The sequence below is a fragment of the Chiloscyllium plagiosum genome, unplaced genomic scaffold (assembly GCF_037043375.1).
Source record: "Chiloscyllium plagiosum isolate Xiang-an unplaced genomic scaffold, Cpla_swu_hap1 HiC_scaffold_5, whole genome shotgun sequence".
Lineage (NCBI taxonomy): Eukaryota > Metazoa > Chordata > Chondrichthyes > Orectolobiformes > Hemiscylliidae > Chiloscyllium > Chiloscyllium plagiosum.
The window spans coordinates 32,534,050-32,553,849 of NW_028270143.1; positions in this window are offsets into that span (position 1 = coordinate 32,534,050).

Consider the following 19,800-nt stretch of genomic DNA (forward strand, 5'->3'; position numbering starts at 1 on the left):
AGGTCACGCATCAGTGACACTGGTCCTGAATACTGGTCACTGCTCCAGTGGCACTGCTCCAGAATACTGGTCATCGCACCTGTGACACTGCTCCTGAATACTGGTCATCGTAGCAGTGACACTGGTCCTGAATACAAGTCATTGCACCAGTGCCACTGGTCCTGAATACTGGTCACTGCACCAGTGACACTGGTCCTGAATACAGGTCATTGCATCAGTGACACTGGTTCTGAATACAGGTCATTGCACCAGTGATACTGGTCCTGAATACTGGTCATCGCATCAGTGATACTGGTCCTGAATACTGGTCATCGCATCAGTGACATTGGTCCTGAATACTGGTCACCGCATCAGTGACACTGGTCCTGAATACTGGTCATCACACCAGTGACACTGGTCCTGAATACAGTTCACTGCATCAGTGAGACTGCTCCTAAATACTGGTCACTGCAGCAGTGACACTGGTCCTGAATACTGGTCACAGCACCAGTGACACTGGTCCTGAATACTGGTCACCGCACCAGTGACACTGGTCCTGAATAGTGGTCATCGCACCAGTGACACTGCTCCTGAATACTGGTCATCGTATAAGTGACACTGGTCCTGAATAATGGTCACCGCACCAGTCATACTGGTCCTGAATACTGGTCATCGCATAAGTGACACAGGTCCTGAATCCTGGTCATCGCATCAGTGACGCTGGTCCTTAATACTGGTCCCCGCAAGTGACGCTGGTCCTGAATACTGGTCACAGCACCAGTGGCACTGGTCCTGAATACTGGTCACCGCACCAGTGACACTGGTCCTGAATACTGGTCATCGCACCTGTGACACTGGTCCTGAATACTGGTCTTCGCACCAGTGAGACGGGCCCTGAATACTGGTCTCCACACCAGTGACACTGGTCCTGAATACAGGTCATCGCACCAGTGAGACTGGTCCTGAGTACTGGTCACGGCAGCAGTGGCACTGGTCCTGAATACAGGTCATCGAACCAGTGAGGCTGGTCCTGAATACTGGTCACCGCACCAGTGACACTGGCCCTGAATACTGGTCACCGCACCAGTGACACCGGTCCTGAATACTGGTCATTGCACCAGTGACATTGCTCCTGAATACTGGTCACCGCATCAGTGACGCTGGTACAGAATACTAGTCACTGCATCAGTGACACTGGTCCTGAATACTGGTCATCGCATCAGTGACACTGGTGCTGAATACTGGTCATCGCACCAGTGACGCTGGTCCTGAATACTGGTCATTGCATCAGTGACACTGGTCCTGAATACTGGTCACTGCTCCAGTGGCACTGCTCCAGAATACTGGTCATCGCACCTGTGACGCTGCTCCTGAATACTGGTCATCGCATAAGTGACACTGGTCCTGAATACTGGTCATCGCAGCAGTGACACTGGTCCTGAATACAGGTCATCGCACCAGTGCCACTGGCCCTGAATACTGGTCACTGCACCAGTGACATGGGTCCTGAATACAGGTCATCGCATCAGTGACACTGGTGCTGAATCCTGGTCATCGCATCAGTGACACTGCTCCTGAATACTGGTCACCGCATTAGTGACGCTGGTCCTGAATACTGGTCATCGCAACAGTGACGCTGGTGCTGAATAATGGTCATCACAACAGTGACGCTGCTCCTGAATACTGGTCATTGCACCAGTGACAGTGCTCCTGAATCCTGGTCACCGCATTAGTGACGCTGCTCCTGAATACTGGTCATTGCATCATGACACTGCTCCTAAATACTGGTCATGTATCAGTGACGCTGCTCCTGAATACTGGTCATCGCAGAAGTGACACTGGTCCTGAATACAGGTCATCGCATCAATGACGCTGCTCCTGAATACAGGTCATCGCATCAGTGACACTGGTCCTGAATACTGGTCATTGTATAAGTGACACTGGTCTTGAATACAGGTCATCGCACCAATGACATTGATCCTGAATATTGGTCATCGCATCAGTGACACTGCTTCTGAATACTGGTCACCGCATTAGTGATGCTGCTCGTCAATACTGGTCATTGTCTCAGTGACGCTGGTCCTGAAACTGGTCATCGCACCAGTGACACAGGTTCTGAATACATGTCATCGCACCTGTGACACTGGTCCTGAATACTGGTCACCGCATCAGTGACGCTGCTCCTGAATACTGGTCATTGTCTCAGTGACGAGGTCCTGAAACTGGTCATCGCACCAGTGACACAGGTGCTGAATACAGGTCATCGCACCAGTGACACTGGTCCTGAATACTGGTCACCGCATCAGTGACACTGGTCCTGAATACAGGTCATCGTATCAGTGACACTGGTCCTGAATACAGGTCATCGCATCAGTGACACTGCTTCTGAATACTGGTCAACGCATCAGTGACGCTGGTCCTGAATACTGGTTACCGCACCAGTGACATTGGTCCTGAATACAGGTCACCGCACCAGTGAGACTGGTCCTGAATACTGGTCTCCACACCAGTGACACTGGTCCTGAATACAGGTCTTCGCACCAGTGAGACTGGTGCTGAGTACTGTTCACGGCAGCAGTGGCACTGGTCCTGAATACAGGTCATCGCACCAGTGACACTAGTCCTGAATACTGGTCACCGCATTAGTGACGCTGGTCCTGAATACTGGTCATTGTCTCAGTGACGCTGGTCCTGAAACTGGTCATCGCACCAGTGACACAGGTGCTGAAACAGGTCATCGCACCAATGACACTGGTCCTGAATACTGGTCACCGCATCAGTGACACTGGTCCTGAATACTGGTCACCGCACCAGTGACACTGGTCCTGAATACAGGTCATCGCACCAGTGACACTAGTCCTGAATACTGGTCACCGCATTAGTGACGCTGGTCCTGAATACTGGTCATTTTGTCAGTGACGCTGGTCCTGAAACTGGTCATCGCACCAGTGACACATGTGCTGAATACAGGTCATCGCACCAGTGGCACTGGTCCTGAATACTGGTCACCGCATCAGTGACACTGGTCCTGAATACAGGTCAGCGTATCAGTGACACTGGTCCTGAATACTGGTCATCGAATCAGCGACACTGCTTCTGAATACTGGTCAACGCATCAGTGACGCTGGTCCTGAATACTGGCCTCCACATCAGTGACACTGGTCCTGAATACTGGTTACCGCACCAATGACACTGGTCCTGAATACAGGTCACCGCACCAGTGAGACTGGTCCTGAATACTGGTCTCCACACCAGTGACACTGGTCCTGAATACAGGTCTTCGCACCAGTGAGACTGGTCCTGAGTACTGGTCATGGCAGCAGTGGCACTGGTCCTGAATACAGGTCATCGAACCAGTGAGGCTGGTCCTGAATACTGGTCACCGCACCAGTGACACTGGCCCAGAATACTGGTCACTGCACCAGTGACACTGGTCCTGAATACTGTTCATCGCATCAGTGACACTGGTGCTGAATACTGGTCATCGCACAATTGACACTGGTCCTGAATACTGGTCATTGCATCAGTGACACTGGTCCTGAATACAGGTCACGCATCAGTGACACTGGTCCTGAATTCAGGTCACTGCTCCAGTGGCACTGCTCCAGAATACTGGTCATCGCACCTGTGACACTGCTCCTGAATACTGGTCATCGTAGCAGTGACACTGGTCCTGAATACAAGTCATCGCATCAGTGCCACTGGTCCTGAATACTGGTCACTGCACCAGTGACACTGGTCCTGAATACAGGTCATTGCATCAGTGACACTGGTTCTGAATACAGGTCATTGCACCAGTGATACTGGTCCTGAATACTGGTCATCGCATCAGTGATACTGGTCCTGAATACTGGTCATCGCATCAGTGACATTGGTCCTGAATACTGGCCACCACATCAGTGACACTGGTCCTGAATACTGGTCATCACACCAGTGACACTGGTCCTGAATACAGTTCACTGCATCAGTGAGACTGCTCCTAAATACTGGTCACCGCAGCAGTGACACTGGTCCTGAATACTGGTCACAGCACCAGTGACACTGGTCCTGAATACTGGTCACCGCACCAGTGACACTGGTCCTGAATAGTGGTCATCGCACCAGTGACACTGCTCCTGAATACTGGTCATCGTATAAGTGACACTGGTCCTGAATAATGGTCACCGCACCAGTCATACTGGTCCTGAATACTGGTCATCGCATAAGTGACACAGGTCCTGAATCCTGGTCATCGCATCAGTGACGCTGGTCCTTAATACTGGTCCCCGCAAGTGACGCTGGTCCTGAATACTGGTCACAGCACCAGTGGCACTGGTCCTGAATACTGGTCACCGCACCAGTGACACTGGTCCTGAATACTGGTCATCGCACCTGTGACACTGGTCCTGAATACTGGTCTTCGCACCAGTGAGACGGGCCCTGAATACTGGTCTCCACACCAGTGACACTGGTCCTGAATACAGGTCATCGCACCAGTGAGACTGGTCCTGAGTACTGGTCACGGCAGCAGTGGCACTGGTCCTGAATACAGGTCATCGAACCAGTGAGGCTGGTCCTGAATACTGGTCACCGCACCAGTGACACTGGCCCTGAATACTGGTCACCGCACCAGTGACACCGGTCCTGAATACTGGTCATTGCACCAGTGACATTGCTCCTGAATACTGGTCACCGCATCAGTGACGCTGGTACAGAATACTAGTCACTGCATCAGTGACACTGGTCCTGAATACTGGTCATCGCATCAGTGACACTGGTGCTGAATACTGGTCATCGCACCAGTGACGCTGGTCCTGAATACTGGTCATTGCATCAGTGACACTGGTCCTGAATACTGGTCACTGCTCCAGTGGCACTGCTCCAGAATACTGGTCATCGCACCTGTGACGCTGCTCCTGAATACTGGTTATCGCATAAGTGACACTGGTCCTGAATACTGGTCATCGCAGCAGTGACACTGGTCCTGAATACAGGTCATCGCACCAGTGCCACTGGCCCTGAATACTGGTCACTGCACCAGTGACATGGGTCCTGAATACAGGTCATCGCATCAGTGACACTGGTGCTGAATCCTGGTCATCGCATCAGTGACACTGCTCCTGAATACTGGTCACCGCATTAGTGACGCTGGTCCTGAATACTGGTCATCGCAACAGTGACGCTGGTGCTGAATAATGGTCATCACAACAGTGACGCTGCTCCTGATTACTGGTCATTGCACCAGTGACAGTGCTCCTGAATCCTGGTCACCGCATTAGTGACGCTGCTCCTGAATACTGGTCATTGCATCATGACACTGCTCCTAAATACTGGTCATGTATCAGTGACGCTGCTCCTGAATACTGGTCATCGCAGAAGTGACACTGGTCCTGAATACAGGTCATCGCATCAATGACGCTGCTCCTGAATACAGGTCATCGCATCAGTGACACTGCTCCTGAATACTGGTCATTGTATAAGTGACACTGGTCTTGAATACAGGTCATCGCACCAATGACATTGATCCTGAATATTGGTCATCGCATCAGTGACACTGCTTCTGAATACTGGTCACCGCATTAGTGATGCTGCTCCTCAATACTGGTCATTGTCTCAGTGACGCTGGTCCTGAAACTGGTCATCGCACCAGTGACACAGGTTCTGAATACAGGTCATCGCACCAGTGACACTGGTCCTGAATACTGGTCACCGCATCAGTGACGCTGCTCCTGAATACTGGTCATTGTCTCAGTGACGAGGTCCTGAAACTGGTCATCGCACCAGTGACACAGGTGCTGAATACAGGTCATCGCACCAGTGACACTGGTCCTGAATACTGGTCACCGCATCAGTGACACTGGTCCTGAATACAGGTCATCGTATCAGTGACACTGGTCCTGAATACTGGTCACCGCATCAGTGACACTGGTCCTGAATACAGGTCATCGTATCAGTGACACTGGTCCTGAATACAGGTCATCGCATCAGCGACACTGCTTCTGAATACTGGTCAACGCATCAGTGACGCTGGTCCTGAATACTGGCCACCACATCAGTGACACTGGTCCTGAATACTGGTTACCGCACCAGTGACACTGGTCCTGAATACAGGTCACCGCACCAGTGAGACTGGTCCTGAATACTGGTCTCCACACCAGTGACACTGGTCCTGAATACAGGTCTTCGCACCAGTGAGACTGGTGCTGAGTACTGTTCACGGCAGCAGTGGCACTGGTCCTGAATACAGGTCATCGAACCAGTGAGGCTGGTCCTGAATACTGGTCACCACACCAGTGACACTGGTCCTGAATACAGGTCATCGCACCAGTGACACTAGTCCTGAATACTGGTCACCGCTTTAGTGACGCTGCTCCTGAATACTGGTCATTGTCTCAGTGACGCTGGTCCTGAAACTGGTCATCGCACCAGTGACACAGGTGCTGAATACAGGTCATCGCACCAGTGGCACTGGTCCTGAATACTGGTCACCGCATCAGTGACACTGGTCCTGAATACAGGTCAGCGTATCAGTGACACTGGTCCTGAATACTGGTCATCGAATCAGCGACACTGCTTCTGAATACTGGTCAACGCATCAGTGACGCTGGTCCTGAATACTGGCCACCACATCAGTGACACTGGTCCTGAATACTGGTTACCGCACCAGTGACACTGGTCCTGAATACAGGTCACCGCACCAGTGAGACTGGTCCTGAATACTGGTCTTCGCACCAGTGAGACTGGTCCTGAGTACTGGTCACGGCAGCAGTGGCACTGGTCCTGAATACAGGTCATCGAACCAGTGAGGCTGGTCCTGAATACTGGTCACCGCACCAGTGACACTGGCCCAGAATACTGGTCACCGCACCAGTGACACTGGTCCTGAATACTGTTCATCGCATCAGTGACACTGGTGCTGAATACTGGTCATCGCACAATTGACACTGGTCCTGAATACTGGTCATTGCATCAGTGACACTGGTCCTGAATACAGGTCTCGCATCAGTGACACTGGTCCTGAATTCTGGTCACTGCTCCAGTGACACTGCTCCAGAATACTGGTCATCGCACCTGTGACACTGCTCCTGAATACTGGTCACCGCACCAGTGACACTGGTCCTGAATACTGGTCATCGTATCAGTGACACTGGTCCTGAATACAAGTCATCGCACCAGTGCCACTGGTCCTGAATACTGGTCACTGCACCAGTGACACTGGTCCTGAATACAGGTCATTGCATCAGTGACACTGGTTCTGAATACAGGTCATTGCACCAGTGATACTGGTCCTGAATACTGGTCATCGCATCAGTGATACTGGTCCTGAATACTGGTCATCGCATCAGTGACATTGGTCCTGAATACTGGTCACCGCATCAGTGACACTGGTCCTGAATACTGGTCATCACACCAGTGACACTGGTCCTGAATACAGTTCACTGCATCAGTGAGACTGCTCCTAAATACTGGTCACCGCAGCAGTGACACTGGTCCTGAATACTGGTCACAGCACCAGTGACATTGGTCCTGAATACTGGTCACCGCACCAGTGACACTGGTCCTGAATAGTGGTCATCGCACCAGTGATACCGCTCCTGAATACTGGTCATCGTATAAGTGACACTGGTCCTGAATAATGGTCACCGCACCAGTCATACTGGTCCTGAATACTGGTCATCGCATAAGTGACACAGGTCCTGAATCCTGGTCATCGCATCAGTGACGCTGGTCCTTAATACTGGTCCCCGCAAGTGACGCTGGTCCTGAATACTGGTCACAGCACCAGTGGCACTGGTCCTGAATACTGGTCACCGCACCAGTGACACTGGTCCTGAATACTGGTCATCGCACCAGTGACACTGGTCCTGAATACTGGTCTTCGCACCAGTGAGACGGGCCCTGAATACTGGTCTCCACACCAGTGACACTGGTCCTGAATACAGGTCATCGCACCAGTGAGACTGGTCCTGAGTACTGGTCACGGCAGCAGGGGCACTGGTCCTGAATACAGGTCATCGAACCAGTGAGGCTGGTCCTGAATACTGGTCACCGCACCAGTGACACTGGCCCTGAATACTGGTCACCGCACCAGTGACACCGGTCCTGAATACTGGTCATTGCACCAGTGACATTGCTCCTGAATACTGGTCACCGCATCAGTGACGCTGGTACAGAATACTAGTCACTGCATCAGTGACACTGGTCCTGAATACTGGTCATCGCATCAGTGACACTGGTGCTGAATACTGGTCATCGCACCAGTGACGCTGGTACTGAATACTGGTCATTGCATCAGTGACACTGCTCCTGAATACTGGTCACTGCTCCAGTGGCACTGCTCCAGAATACTGGTCATCGCACCTGTGACGCTGCTCCTGAATACTGGTCATCGCATAAGTGACACTGGTCCTGAATACTGGTCATCGCAGCAGTGACACTGGTCCTGAATACAGGTCATCGCACCAGTGCCACTGGCCCTGAATACTGGTCACTGCACCAGTGACATGGGTCCTGAATACAGGTCATCGCATCAGTGACACTGGTGCTGAATCCTGGTCATCGCATTAGTGACACTGCTCCTGAATACTGGTCACCGCATTAGTGACGCTGGTCCTGAATACTGGTCATCGCAACAGTGACGCTGGTGCTGAATAATGGTCATCACAACAGTGACGCTGCTCCTGAATACTGGTCATTGCACCAATGACAGTGCTCCTGAATCTTGGTCACCGCATTAGTGACGCTGCTCCTGAATACTGTTCATTGCATCATGACACTGCTCCTAAATACTGGTCATGTATCAGTGACGCTGCTCCTGAATACTGGTCATCGCAGAAGTGACACTGGTCCTGAATACAGGTCATCGCATCAATGACGCTGCTCCTGAATACAGGTCACCGCATCAGTGACACTGGTCCTGAATACAGGTCATCGTATCAGTGACACTGGTCCTGAATACAGATCATCGCACCAATGACATTGATCCTGAATATTGGTCATCGCATCAGTGACACTGCTTCTGAATACTGGTCACCGCATTAGTGATGCTGCTCCTCAATACTGGTCATTGTCTCAGTGACGCTGGTCCTGAAACTGGTCATCGCACCAGTGACACAGGTTCTGAATACAGGTCATCGCACCAGTGACACTGGTCCTGAATACTGGTCACCGCATCAGTGACGCTGCTCCTGAATACTGGTCATTGTCTCAGTGACGCTGGTCCTGAAACTGGTCATCGCACCAGTGACACAGGTGCTGAATACTGGTCATCGCACCAGTGACACTGGTCCTGAATACTGGTCACCGCATCAGTGACACTGGTCCTGAATACAGGTCATCGTATCAGTGACACTGGTCCTGAATACTGGTCACCGCATCAGTGACACTGGTCCTGAATACAGGTCATCGTATCAGTGACACTGGTCCTGAATACTGGTCATCGCATCAGCGACACTGCTTCTGAATACTGGTCAACGCATCAGTGACGCTGGTCCTGAATACTGGCCACCACATCAGTGACACTGGTCCTGAATACTGGTTACCGCACCAGTGACACTGGTCCTGAATACAGGTCACCGCACCAGTGAGACTGGTCCTGAATACTGGTCTCCACACCAGTGACACTGGTCCTGAATACAGGTCTTCGCACCAGTGAGACTGGTGCTGAGTACTGTTCACGGCAGCAGTGGCACTGGTCCTGAATACAGGTCATCGAACCAGTGAGGCTGGTCCTGAATAATGGTCACCGCACCAGTGACACTGGTCCTGAATACAGGTCATCGCACCAGTGACACTAGTCCTGAATACTGGTCACCGCATTAGTGATGCTGCTCCTGAATACTGGTCATTGTCTCAGTGACGCTGGTCCTGAAACTGGTCATCGCACCAGTGACACATGTGCTGAATACAGGTCATCGCACCAGTGGCACTGGTCCTGAATACTGGTCACCGCATCAGTGACACTGGTCCTGAATACAGGTCAGCGTATCAGTGACACTGGTCCTGAATACTGGTCATCGAATCAGCGACACTGCTTCTGAATACTGGTCAACGCATCAGTGACGCTGGTCCTGAATACTGGCCACCACATCAGTGACACTGGTCCTGAATACTGGTTACCGCACCAGTGACACTGGTCCTGAATACAGGTCACCGCACCAGTGAGACTGGTCCTGAATACTGGTCTTCGCACCAGTGAGACTGGTCCTGAGTACTGGTCACGGCAGCAGTGGCACTGGTCCTGAATACAGGTCATCGAACCAGTGAGGCTGGTCCTGAATACTGGTCACCGCACCAGTGACACTGGCCCAGAATACTGGTCACCGCACCAGTGACACTGGTCCTGAATACTGTTCATCGCATCAGTGACACTGGTGCTGAATACTGGTCATCGCACAATTGACACTGGTCCTGAATACTGGTCATTGCATCAGTGACACTGGTCCTGAATACAGGTCACGCATCAGTGACACTTGTCCTGAATTCTGGCCACTGCTCCAGTGGCACTGCTCCAGAATACTGGTCATCGCACCTGTGACACTGCTCCTGAATACTGGTCACCGCACCAGTGACACTGGTCCTGAATACTGGTCATCGTATCAGTGACACTGGTCCTGAATACAAGTCATCGCACCAGTGCCACTGGTCCTGAATACTGGTCACTGCCCCAGTGACACTGGTCCTGAATACAGGTCATTGCATCAGTGACACTGGTTCTGAATACAGGTCATTGCACCAGTGATACTGGTCCTGAATACTGGTCATCGCATCAGTGATACTGGTCCTGAATACTGGTCATCGCATCAGTGACATTGGTCCTGAATACTGGTCACCGCATCAGTGACACTGGTCCTGAATACTGGTCATCACACCAGTGACACTGGTCCTGAATACAGTTCACTGCATCAGTGAGACTGGTCCTGAATACAAGTCATCGCACCAGTGCAACTGGTCCTGAATACTGGTCACTGCACCAGTGACACTGGTCCTGAATAAAGGTCATTGCATCAGTGACACTGGTTCTGAATACAGGTCATTGCACCAGTGATACTGGTCCTGAATACTGGTCATCGCATCAGTGATACTGGTCCTGAATACTGGTCACCGCAGCAGTGACACTAGTCCTGAATACTGGTCACAGCACCAGTGACACTGGTCCTGAATACTGGTCACCGCACCAGTGACACTGGTCCTGAATAGTGGTCATCGCACCAGTGACACTGCTCCTGAATACTGGTCATCGTATAAGTGACACTGGTCCTGAATAATGGTCACCGCACCAGTCATACTGGTCTTGAATACTGGTCATCGCATAAGTGACACAGGTCCTGAATTCTGGTCATCGCATCAGTGACGCTGGTCCTTAATACTGGTCCCCGCAAGTGACGCTGGTCCTGAATACTGGTCACAGCACCAGTGGCACTGGTCCTGAATACTGGTCACCGCACCAGTGACACTGGTCCTGAATACTGGTCATCGCACCAGTGACACTGGTCCTGAATACTGGTCTTCGCACCAGTGAGACAGGCCCTGAATACTGGTCTCCACACCAGTGACACTGGTCCTGAATACAGGTCATCGCACCAGTGAGACTGGTCCTGAGTACTGGTCACGGCAGCAGTGGCACTGGTCCTGAATACAGGTCATCGAACCAGTGAGGCTGGTCCTGAATACTGGTCACCGCACCAGTGACACTGGCCCAGAATACTGGTCACCGCACCAGTGACACCGGTCCTGAATACTGGTCACCGCATCAGTGACGCTGGTACAGAATACTAGTCACTGCATCAGTGACACTGGTCCTGAATACTGGTCATCGCATCAGTGACACTGGTGCTGAATACTGGTCATCGCACCAGTGACGCTGGTCCTGAATACTAGTCATTGCATCGGTGACACTGGTCCTGAATACTGGTCACTGCTCCAGTGGCACTGCTCCAGAATACTGGTCATCGCACCTGTGACGCTGCTCCTGAATACTGGTCATCGCATAAGTGACACTGGTCCTGAATACTGGTCATCGCAGCAGTGACACTGGTCCTGAATACAGGTCATCGCACCAGTGCCACTGGCCCTGAATACTGGTCACTGCACCAGTGACATGGGTCCTGAATACAGGTCATCGCATCAGTGACACTGGTGCTGAATCCTGGTCATCGCATCAGTGACACTGCTCCTGAATACTGGTCACCGCATTAGTGACGCTGGTCCTGTATACTGGTCATCACAACAGTGACGCTGGTGCTGAATAATGGTCATCACAACAGTGACGCTGCTCCTGAATACTGGTCATTGCACCAGTGACGCTGGTCCTGAATACTGGTCATTGCACCATTGACAGTGCTCCTGAATCCTGGTCACCGCATTAGTGACGCTGCTCCTGAATACTGGTCATTGCATCATGACACTGCTCGTAAATACTGGTCATGTATCAGTGACGCTGCTCCTGAATACTGGTCATCGCAGAAGTGACACTGGTCCTGAATACAGGTCATCGCATCAGTGACACTGCTCCTGAATACTGGTCATTGTATAAGTGACACTGGTCTTGAATACAGGTCATCGCACCAATGACATTGATCCTGAATATTGGTCATCGCATCAGTGACACTGCTTCTGAATACTGGTCACCGCATTAGTGATGCTGCTCCTCAATACTGGTCATTGTCTCAGTGACGCTGGTCCTGAAACTGGTCATCGCACCAGTGACACAGGTGCTGAATACAGGTCATCGCACCAGTGACACTGGTCCTGAATACTGGTCACCGCATCAGTGACACTGGTCCTGAATACAGGTCATCGTATCAGTGACACTGGTCCTGAATACTGGTCACCGCATCAGTGACACTGGTCCTGAATACAGGTCATCGTATCAGTGACACTGGTCCTGAATACTGGTCATCGCATCAGCGACACTGCTTCTGAATACTGGTCAACGCATCAGTGACGCTGGTCCTGAATACTGGCCACCACATCAGTGACACTGGTCCTGAATACTGGTTACCGCACCAGTGACACTGGTCCTGAATACAGGTCACCGCACCAGTGAGACTGGTCCTGAATACTGGTCTCCACACCAGTGACACAGGTCCTGAATACAGGTCTTCGCACCAGTGAGACTGGTGCTGAGTACTGGTCACGGCAGCAGTGGCACTGGTCCTGAATACAGGTCATCGAACCAGTGTGGCTGGTCCTGAATACTAGTCACCGCACCAGTGACACTGGTCCTGAATACTGTTCATCGCATCAGTGACACTGGTGCTGAATACTGGTCATCACACAATTGACACTGGTCCTGAATACAGGTCACGCATCAGTGACACTGGTCCTGAATACTGGTCACTGCTCCAGTGGCACTGCTCCAGAATACTGGTCATCGCACCTGTGACACTGCTCCTGAATACTGGTCACCGCACCAGTGACACTGGTCCTGAATACTGGTCATCGTATCAGTGACACTGGTCCTGAATACAAGTCATCGCACCAGTGCCACTGGTCCTGAGTACAGGTCATTGCATCAGTGACACTGGTTCTGAATACAGGTCATTGCACCAGTGATACTGGTCCTGAATACTGGTCATCGCATCAGTGATACTGGTCCTGAATACTGGTCATCGCATCAGTGACAGTGGTCCTGAATACTGGTCACCGCATCAGTGACACTGGTCCTGAATACTGGTCATCACACCAGTGACACTGGTCCTGAATACAGTTCACTGCATCAGTGAGACTGCTCCTAAATACTGGTCACCGCAGCAGTGACACTGGTCCTGAATACTGGTCACAGCACCAGTGACACTGGTCCTGAATACTGGTCACCGCACCAGTGACACTGGTCCTGAATAGTGGTCATTGCACCAGTGACACTGCTCCTGAATACTGGTCATCGTATAAGTGACACTGGTCCTGAATAATGGACACCGCACCAGTCATACTGGTCCTGAATACTGGTCATCGCATAAGTGACACAGGTCCTGAATCCTGGTCATCGCATCAGTGACGCTGGTCCTTAATACTTGTCCCCGCAAGTGACGCTGCTCCTGAATACTGGTCACAGCACCAGTGGCACTGGTCCTGAATACTGGTCACCGCACCAGTGACACTGGTCCTGAATACTGGTCATCGCACCAGTGACACTGGTCCTGAATACTGGTCTTCGCACCAGTGAGACGGGTCCTGAATACTGGTCTCCACACCAGTGACACTGGTCCTGAATACAGGTCATCGCACCAGTGAGACTGGTCCTGAGTACTGGTCACGGCAGCAGTGGCACTGGTCCTGAATACAGGTCATCGAACCAGTGAGGCTGGTCCTGAATACTGGTCACCGCACCAGTGACACTGGCCCTGAATACGTGTCACCGCACCATTGACACTGGCCCTGAATACTGGTCATTGCATCAGTGACACCGGTCCTGAATACTGGTCATTGCACCAGTGACGTTGCTCCTGAATACTGGTCACCGCATCAGTGACGCTGGTACAGAATACTAGTCACTGCATCAGTGACACTGGTCCTGAATACTGGTCATCGCATCAGTGACACTGGTGCTGAATACTGGTCATCGCACCAGTGACGCTGGTCCTGAATACTGGTCATTGCATCAGTGACACTGGTCCTGAATACTGGTCACGCATCAGAGACACTGTTCCTGAATACTGGTCACTGCTCCAGTGGCACTGCTCCAGAATACTGGTCATCGCACCTGTGACGCTGCTCCTGAATACTGGTCACCGCATAAGTGACACTGGTCCTGAATACTGGTCATCGCACAAGTGACACTGGTCCTGAATACTGGTCATCGCAGCAGTGACACTGGTCCTGAATACAGGTCATCGCACCAGTGCCACTGGCCCTGAATACTGGTCACTGCACCAGTGACATGGGTTCTGAATCCTGGTCATCGCATCAGTGACACTGCTCCTGAATACTGGTCACCGCATTAGTGACGCTGGTCCTGAATACTGGTCATCGTAACAGTGACGCTGGTGCTGAATACTGGTCATCGCAACAGTGACGCTGCTCCTGAATACTGGTCATTGCACCAGTGACACTGTTCCTGAATACTGGTCATTGCACCAGTGACAGTGCTCCTGAATCCTGGTCACCGCATTAGTGACGCTGCTCCTGAATACTGGTCATCGCATCATGACACTGCTCCTAAATACTGGTCATTGTATCAGTGACGCTGCTCCTGAATACTGGTCATCGCAGAAGTGACTCTGGTCCTGAATACAGGTCATTGTATAAGTGACACTGGTCTTGAATACTAGTCATCGCACCAATGACATTGATCCTGAATATTGGTCATCGCATCAGTGACACTGCTCCTGAATACTGGTCATCGCATTAGTGATGCTGCTCCTGAATACTGGTCATTGCATCAGTGACACTGGTCCTGAATACAGGTCACGCATCAGTGACACTGGTCCTGAATACTGGTCACTGCTCCAGTGGCACTGCTCCAGAATACTGGTCATCGCACCTGTGACACTGGTCCTGAATACTGGTCATTGCATCAGTGACACTGGTCCTGAATACTGGTCTTTGCATCAGTGACACCGGTCCTGAATACTGGCCATTGCACCAGTGTCATTGCTCCTGAATACTGGTCTCTGCATCAGTGACACTGGTCCTGAATAGTGGTCACCGCACCAGTGACACTGGTCCTGAATACTGGTCATCGCATCAGCAAAACTGCTTCTGAATACTGGTCAACGCATCAGTGACGCTGGTCCTGAATACAGGTCATCGCACCAGTGACACTGGTCCTGAATACAGGTCATCGCACCAGTGAGACTGGTCTTGAATACTGGTCACGGCAGCAGTGGCACTGGTCCTGAATACAGGTCATCGCACCAGTGAGACTGGTCCTGAGTACTGGTCACGGCAGCAGTGGCACTGGTCCTGAATACAGGTCATCGAACCAGTGAGGCTGGTCCTGAATACTGGTCACCGCACCAGTGACACTGGCCCTGAATACTGGTCACCGCACCAGTGACACTGGCCCTGAATACTGGTCATTGCATCAGTGACACCGGTCCTGAATACTGGTCATTGCACCAGTGTCATTGCTCCTGAATACTGGTCACTGCATTAGTGACGCTGGTCCAGAATGCTTGTCACTGCATCAGTGACACTGGTCCTGAATGCTGTTCATCGCATCAGTGACACTGGTGCTGAATACTGGTCATCACACCAGTGACGCTGGTCCTGAATACTGGTCATTGCATCAGTGAAACTGGTTCTGAATACTGGTCATGCATCAGTGAAACTGGTCCTGAATACTGGTCACTGCTCCAGTGCCACTGCTCCAGAATACTGGTCATCGCACCTGTGACACTAGTCCTGAATACTGGTCACCACACCAGTGACACTGGTCCTGAATACTGGTCATCGTATCAGTGACACTGGTTCAGAGTACTGGTCATCGGATCAGCGACACTGCTTCTGAACACTGGTCAACGCATCAGTGACACTGGACCTGAATACGGGTGTCGGAACCAGTGACACTGGTTCTGAATACAGGTCACCGTATTCATGACACTGCTCCTGAATACTGGTCATCGCATCAGTGACTCTGGTCCTGAATACTGGTCACCGTATTCATGACACTGCTCCTGAATACTGGTCATCGCATCAGTGACTCTGGTCCTGAATTCAGGTCATTGCATCTATAACACTGTTCCTGAATACAGGTCATCACATCAGTGACACTGGTCCTGAATACAGGTCATCGCACCAGTGACGCTGCTCCTGAATACTGGTCATCGCATACGTGACACTGGTCCTGAATACTGGTCATTGCACCAGTGACAGTGCTCCTGAATCCTGGTCACCGCATTAGTGACGCTGCTCCTGAATACTGGTTATCGCATCATGACACTGCTCCTGAATACTGGTCATTGTATCAGTGACGCTGCTCCTGAATACTGGTCATCGCACCATGACACTGCTCCTGAATACTGGTCATTGTATCAGTGACGCTGCTCCTGAATACTGGTCATCGCATAAGTGACACTGGTCTTGAATAAAGGTCATCGCATCAGTGACGCTGCTCCTGAATACTGGTCACCACATCAGTGACGCTGCTCCTGAATACTGGTCATCGCATAAGTGACACTGGTCCTGAATACAGGTCATCGCATCAGTGACACTGCTCCTGAATACTGGTCATTGTATAAGTGACACTGGTCTTGAATATGAGTCATCGCACCAGTGACATTGATCCTGAATATTGGTCATCGCATCAGTGACACTGCTTCTGAATACTGGTCAACGCATTAGTGACGCTGCTCCTGAATACTGGTCATAGTCTCAGTGACGCTGGTCCTGAAACTGGTCATCGCACCAGTGACACAGGTGCTGAATACAGGTCATCGCACCAGTGACACTGGTCCTGAATACTGGTCACCGCATCAGTGACACTGGTCCTGAATACAGGTCATCGTATCAGTGACACTGGTCCTGAATACTGGTCATCGCATCAGCGACACTGCTTCTGAATACTGGTCAACGCATCAGTGACGCTGGTCCTGAACACTGGCCACGGCATCAGTGACACTGGTCCTGAATACTAGTCATCGCATCAGCGACACTGCTTCTGAATACTGGTCAATGCATCAGTGACACTGGACCTGAATACTGGTTACCGCACCAGTGACACTGGTCCTGAATACAGGTCACCGCACCAGTGAGACTGGTCCTGAATACTGGTCTCCACCCCAGTGACACTGGTCCTGAATACAGGTCTTCGCACCAGTGAGACTGGTGCTGAGTACTGGTCACGGCATCAGTGGCACTGGTTCTGAATACAGGTCATCGAACCAGTGAGGCTGGTCCTGAATACTGGTCACCGCACCAGTGACACTGGCCCAGAATACTGGTCACCGCACCAGTGACACTGGTCCTGAATACTGTTCATCGCATCAGTGACACTGGTGCTGAATACTGGTCATCGCACAATTGACACTGGTCCTGAATACTGGTCATTGCATCAGTGACACTGGTCCTGAATACAGGTCACGCATCAGTGACACTGGTCCTGAATACTGGTCACTGCTCCAGTGGCACTGCTCCAGAATACTGGTCATCGCACCTGTGACACTGCTCCTGAATACTGGTCACCGTATTCATGACACTGCTCCTGAATACTGGTCATCGCATCAGTGACTCTGGTCCTGAATACAGGTCATTGCATCTATAACACTGTTCCTGAATACAGGTCATCACATCAGTGACACTGGTCCTGAATACAGGTCATCGCACCAGTGACGCTGCTCCTGAATACTGGTCATCGCATACGTGACACTGGTCCTGAATACTGGTCATTGCACCAGTGACAGTGCTCCTGAATCCTGGTCACCGCATTAGTGACGCTGCTCCTGAATACTGGTCATCGCATCATGACACTGCTCATGAATACTGGTCATTGTATCAGTGACGCTGCTCCTGAATACTGGTCATCGCACCATGACACTGCTCCTGAATACTGGTCATTGTATCAGTGATGCTGCTCCTGAATACTGGTCATCGCATAAGTGACACTGGTCCTGAATAAAGGTCATCGCATCAGTGACGCTGCTCCTGAATACTGGTCATCGCATAAGTGACACTGGTCCTGAATACAGGTCATCGCATCAGTGACACTGCTCCTGAATACTGGTCATTGTATAAGTGATACTGGTCTTGAATATGAGTCATCGCACCAGTGACATTGATCCTGAATATTGGTCATCGCATCAGTGACACTGCTTCTGAATACTGGTCAACGCATTAGTGACGCTGCTCCTGAATACTGGTCATAGTCTCAGTGACGCTGGTCCTGAAACTGGTCATCGCACCAGTGACACAGGTGCTGAATACAGGTCATCGCACCAGTGACACTGGTCCTGAATACAGGTCATCGTATCAGTGACACTGGTCCTGAATACTGGTCATCGCATCAGCGACACTGCTTCTGCATACTGGTCAACGCATCAGTGACGCTGGTCCTGAATACTGGCCACCACATCAGTGACACTGGTCCTGAATACTGGTTACCGCACCGGTGACACTGGTCCTGAATACAGGTCACCGCACCAGTGAGACTGGTCCTGAATACTGGTATCCACACCAATGACACTAGTCCTGAATACAGGTCTTCGCACCTGTGAGACTGGTGCTGAGTACTGTTCACGGCAGCATTGGCACTGGTCCTGAATACAGGTCATCGAACCATTGAGGCTGGTCCTGAATACTGGTCACCGCACCAGTGACACTGGCCCTGAATACTGGTCACCGCACCAGTGACACTGGCCCTGAATACTGGTCACCGCACCAGTGACACTGGTCCTGAATACTGTTCATCGCATCAGTGACACTGGTGCTGAATACTGGTCATCGCACAATTGACACTGGTCCTGAATACTGGTCATCGCATCAGTGACACTGGTCCTGAATACTGGTCACTGCTCCAGTGGCACTGCTCCAGAATACTGGTCATCGCACCTGTGACACTGCTCCTGAATACTGGTCACCGCACCAGTGACACTGGTCCTGAATACTGGTCATCGCATCAGTGACTCTGGTCCTGAATACAGGTCATTGCATCTATAACACTGTTCCTGAATACAGGTCATCGCACCAGTGACGCTGCTCCTGAATACTGGTCATCGCATACGTGACACTGGTCCTGAATACTGGTCATTGCACCAGTGACAGTGCTCCTGAATCCTGGTCACCGCATTAGTGACGCTGCTCCTGAATACTGGTCATCGCATCATGACACTGCTCCTCAATACTGGTCATTGTATCAGTGACGCTGCTCCTGAATACTGGTCATCGCACCATGACACTGCTCCT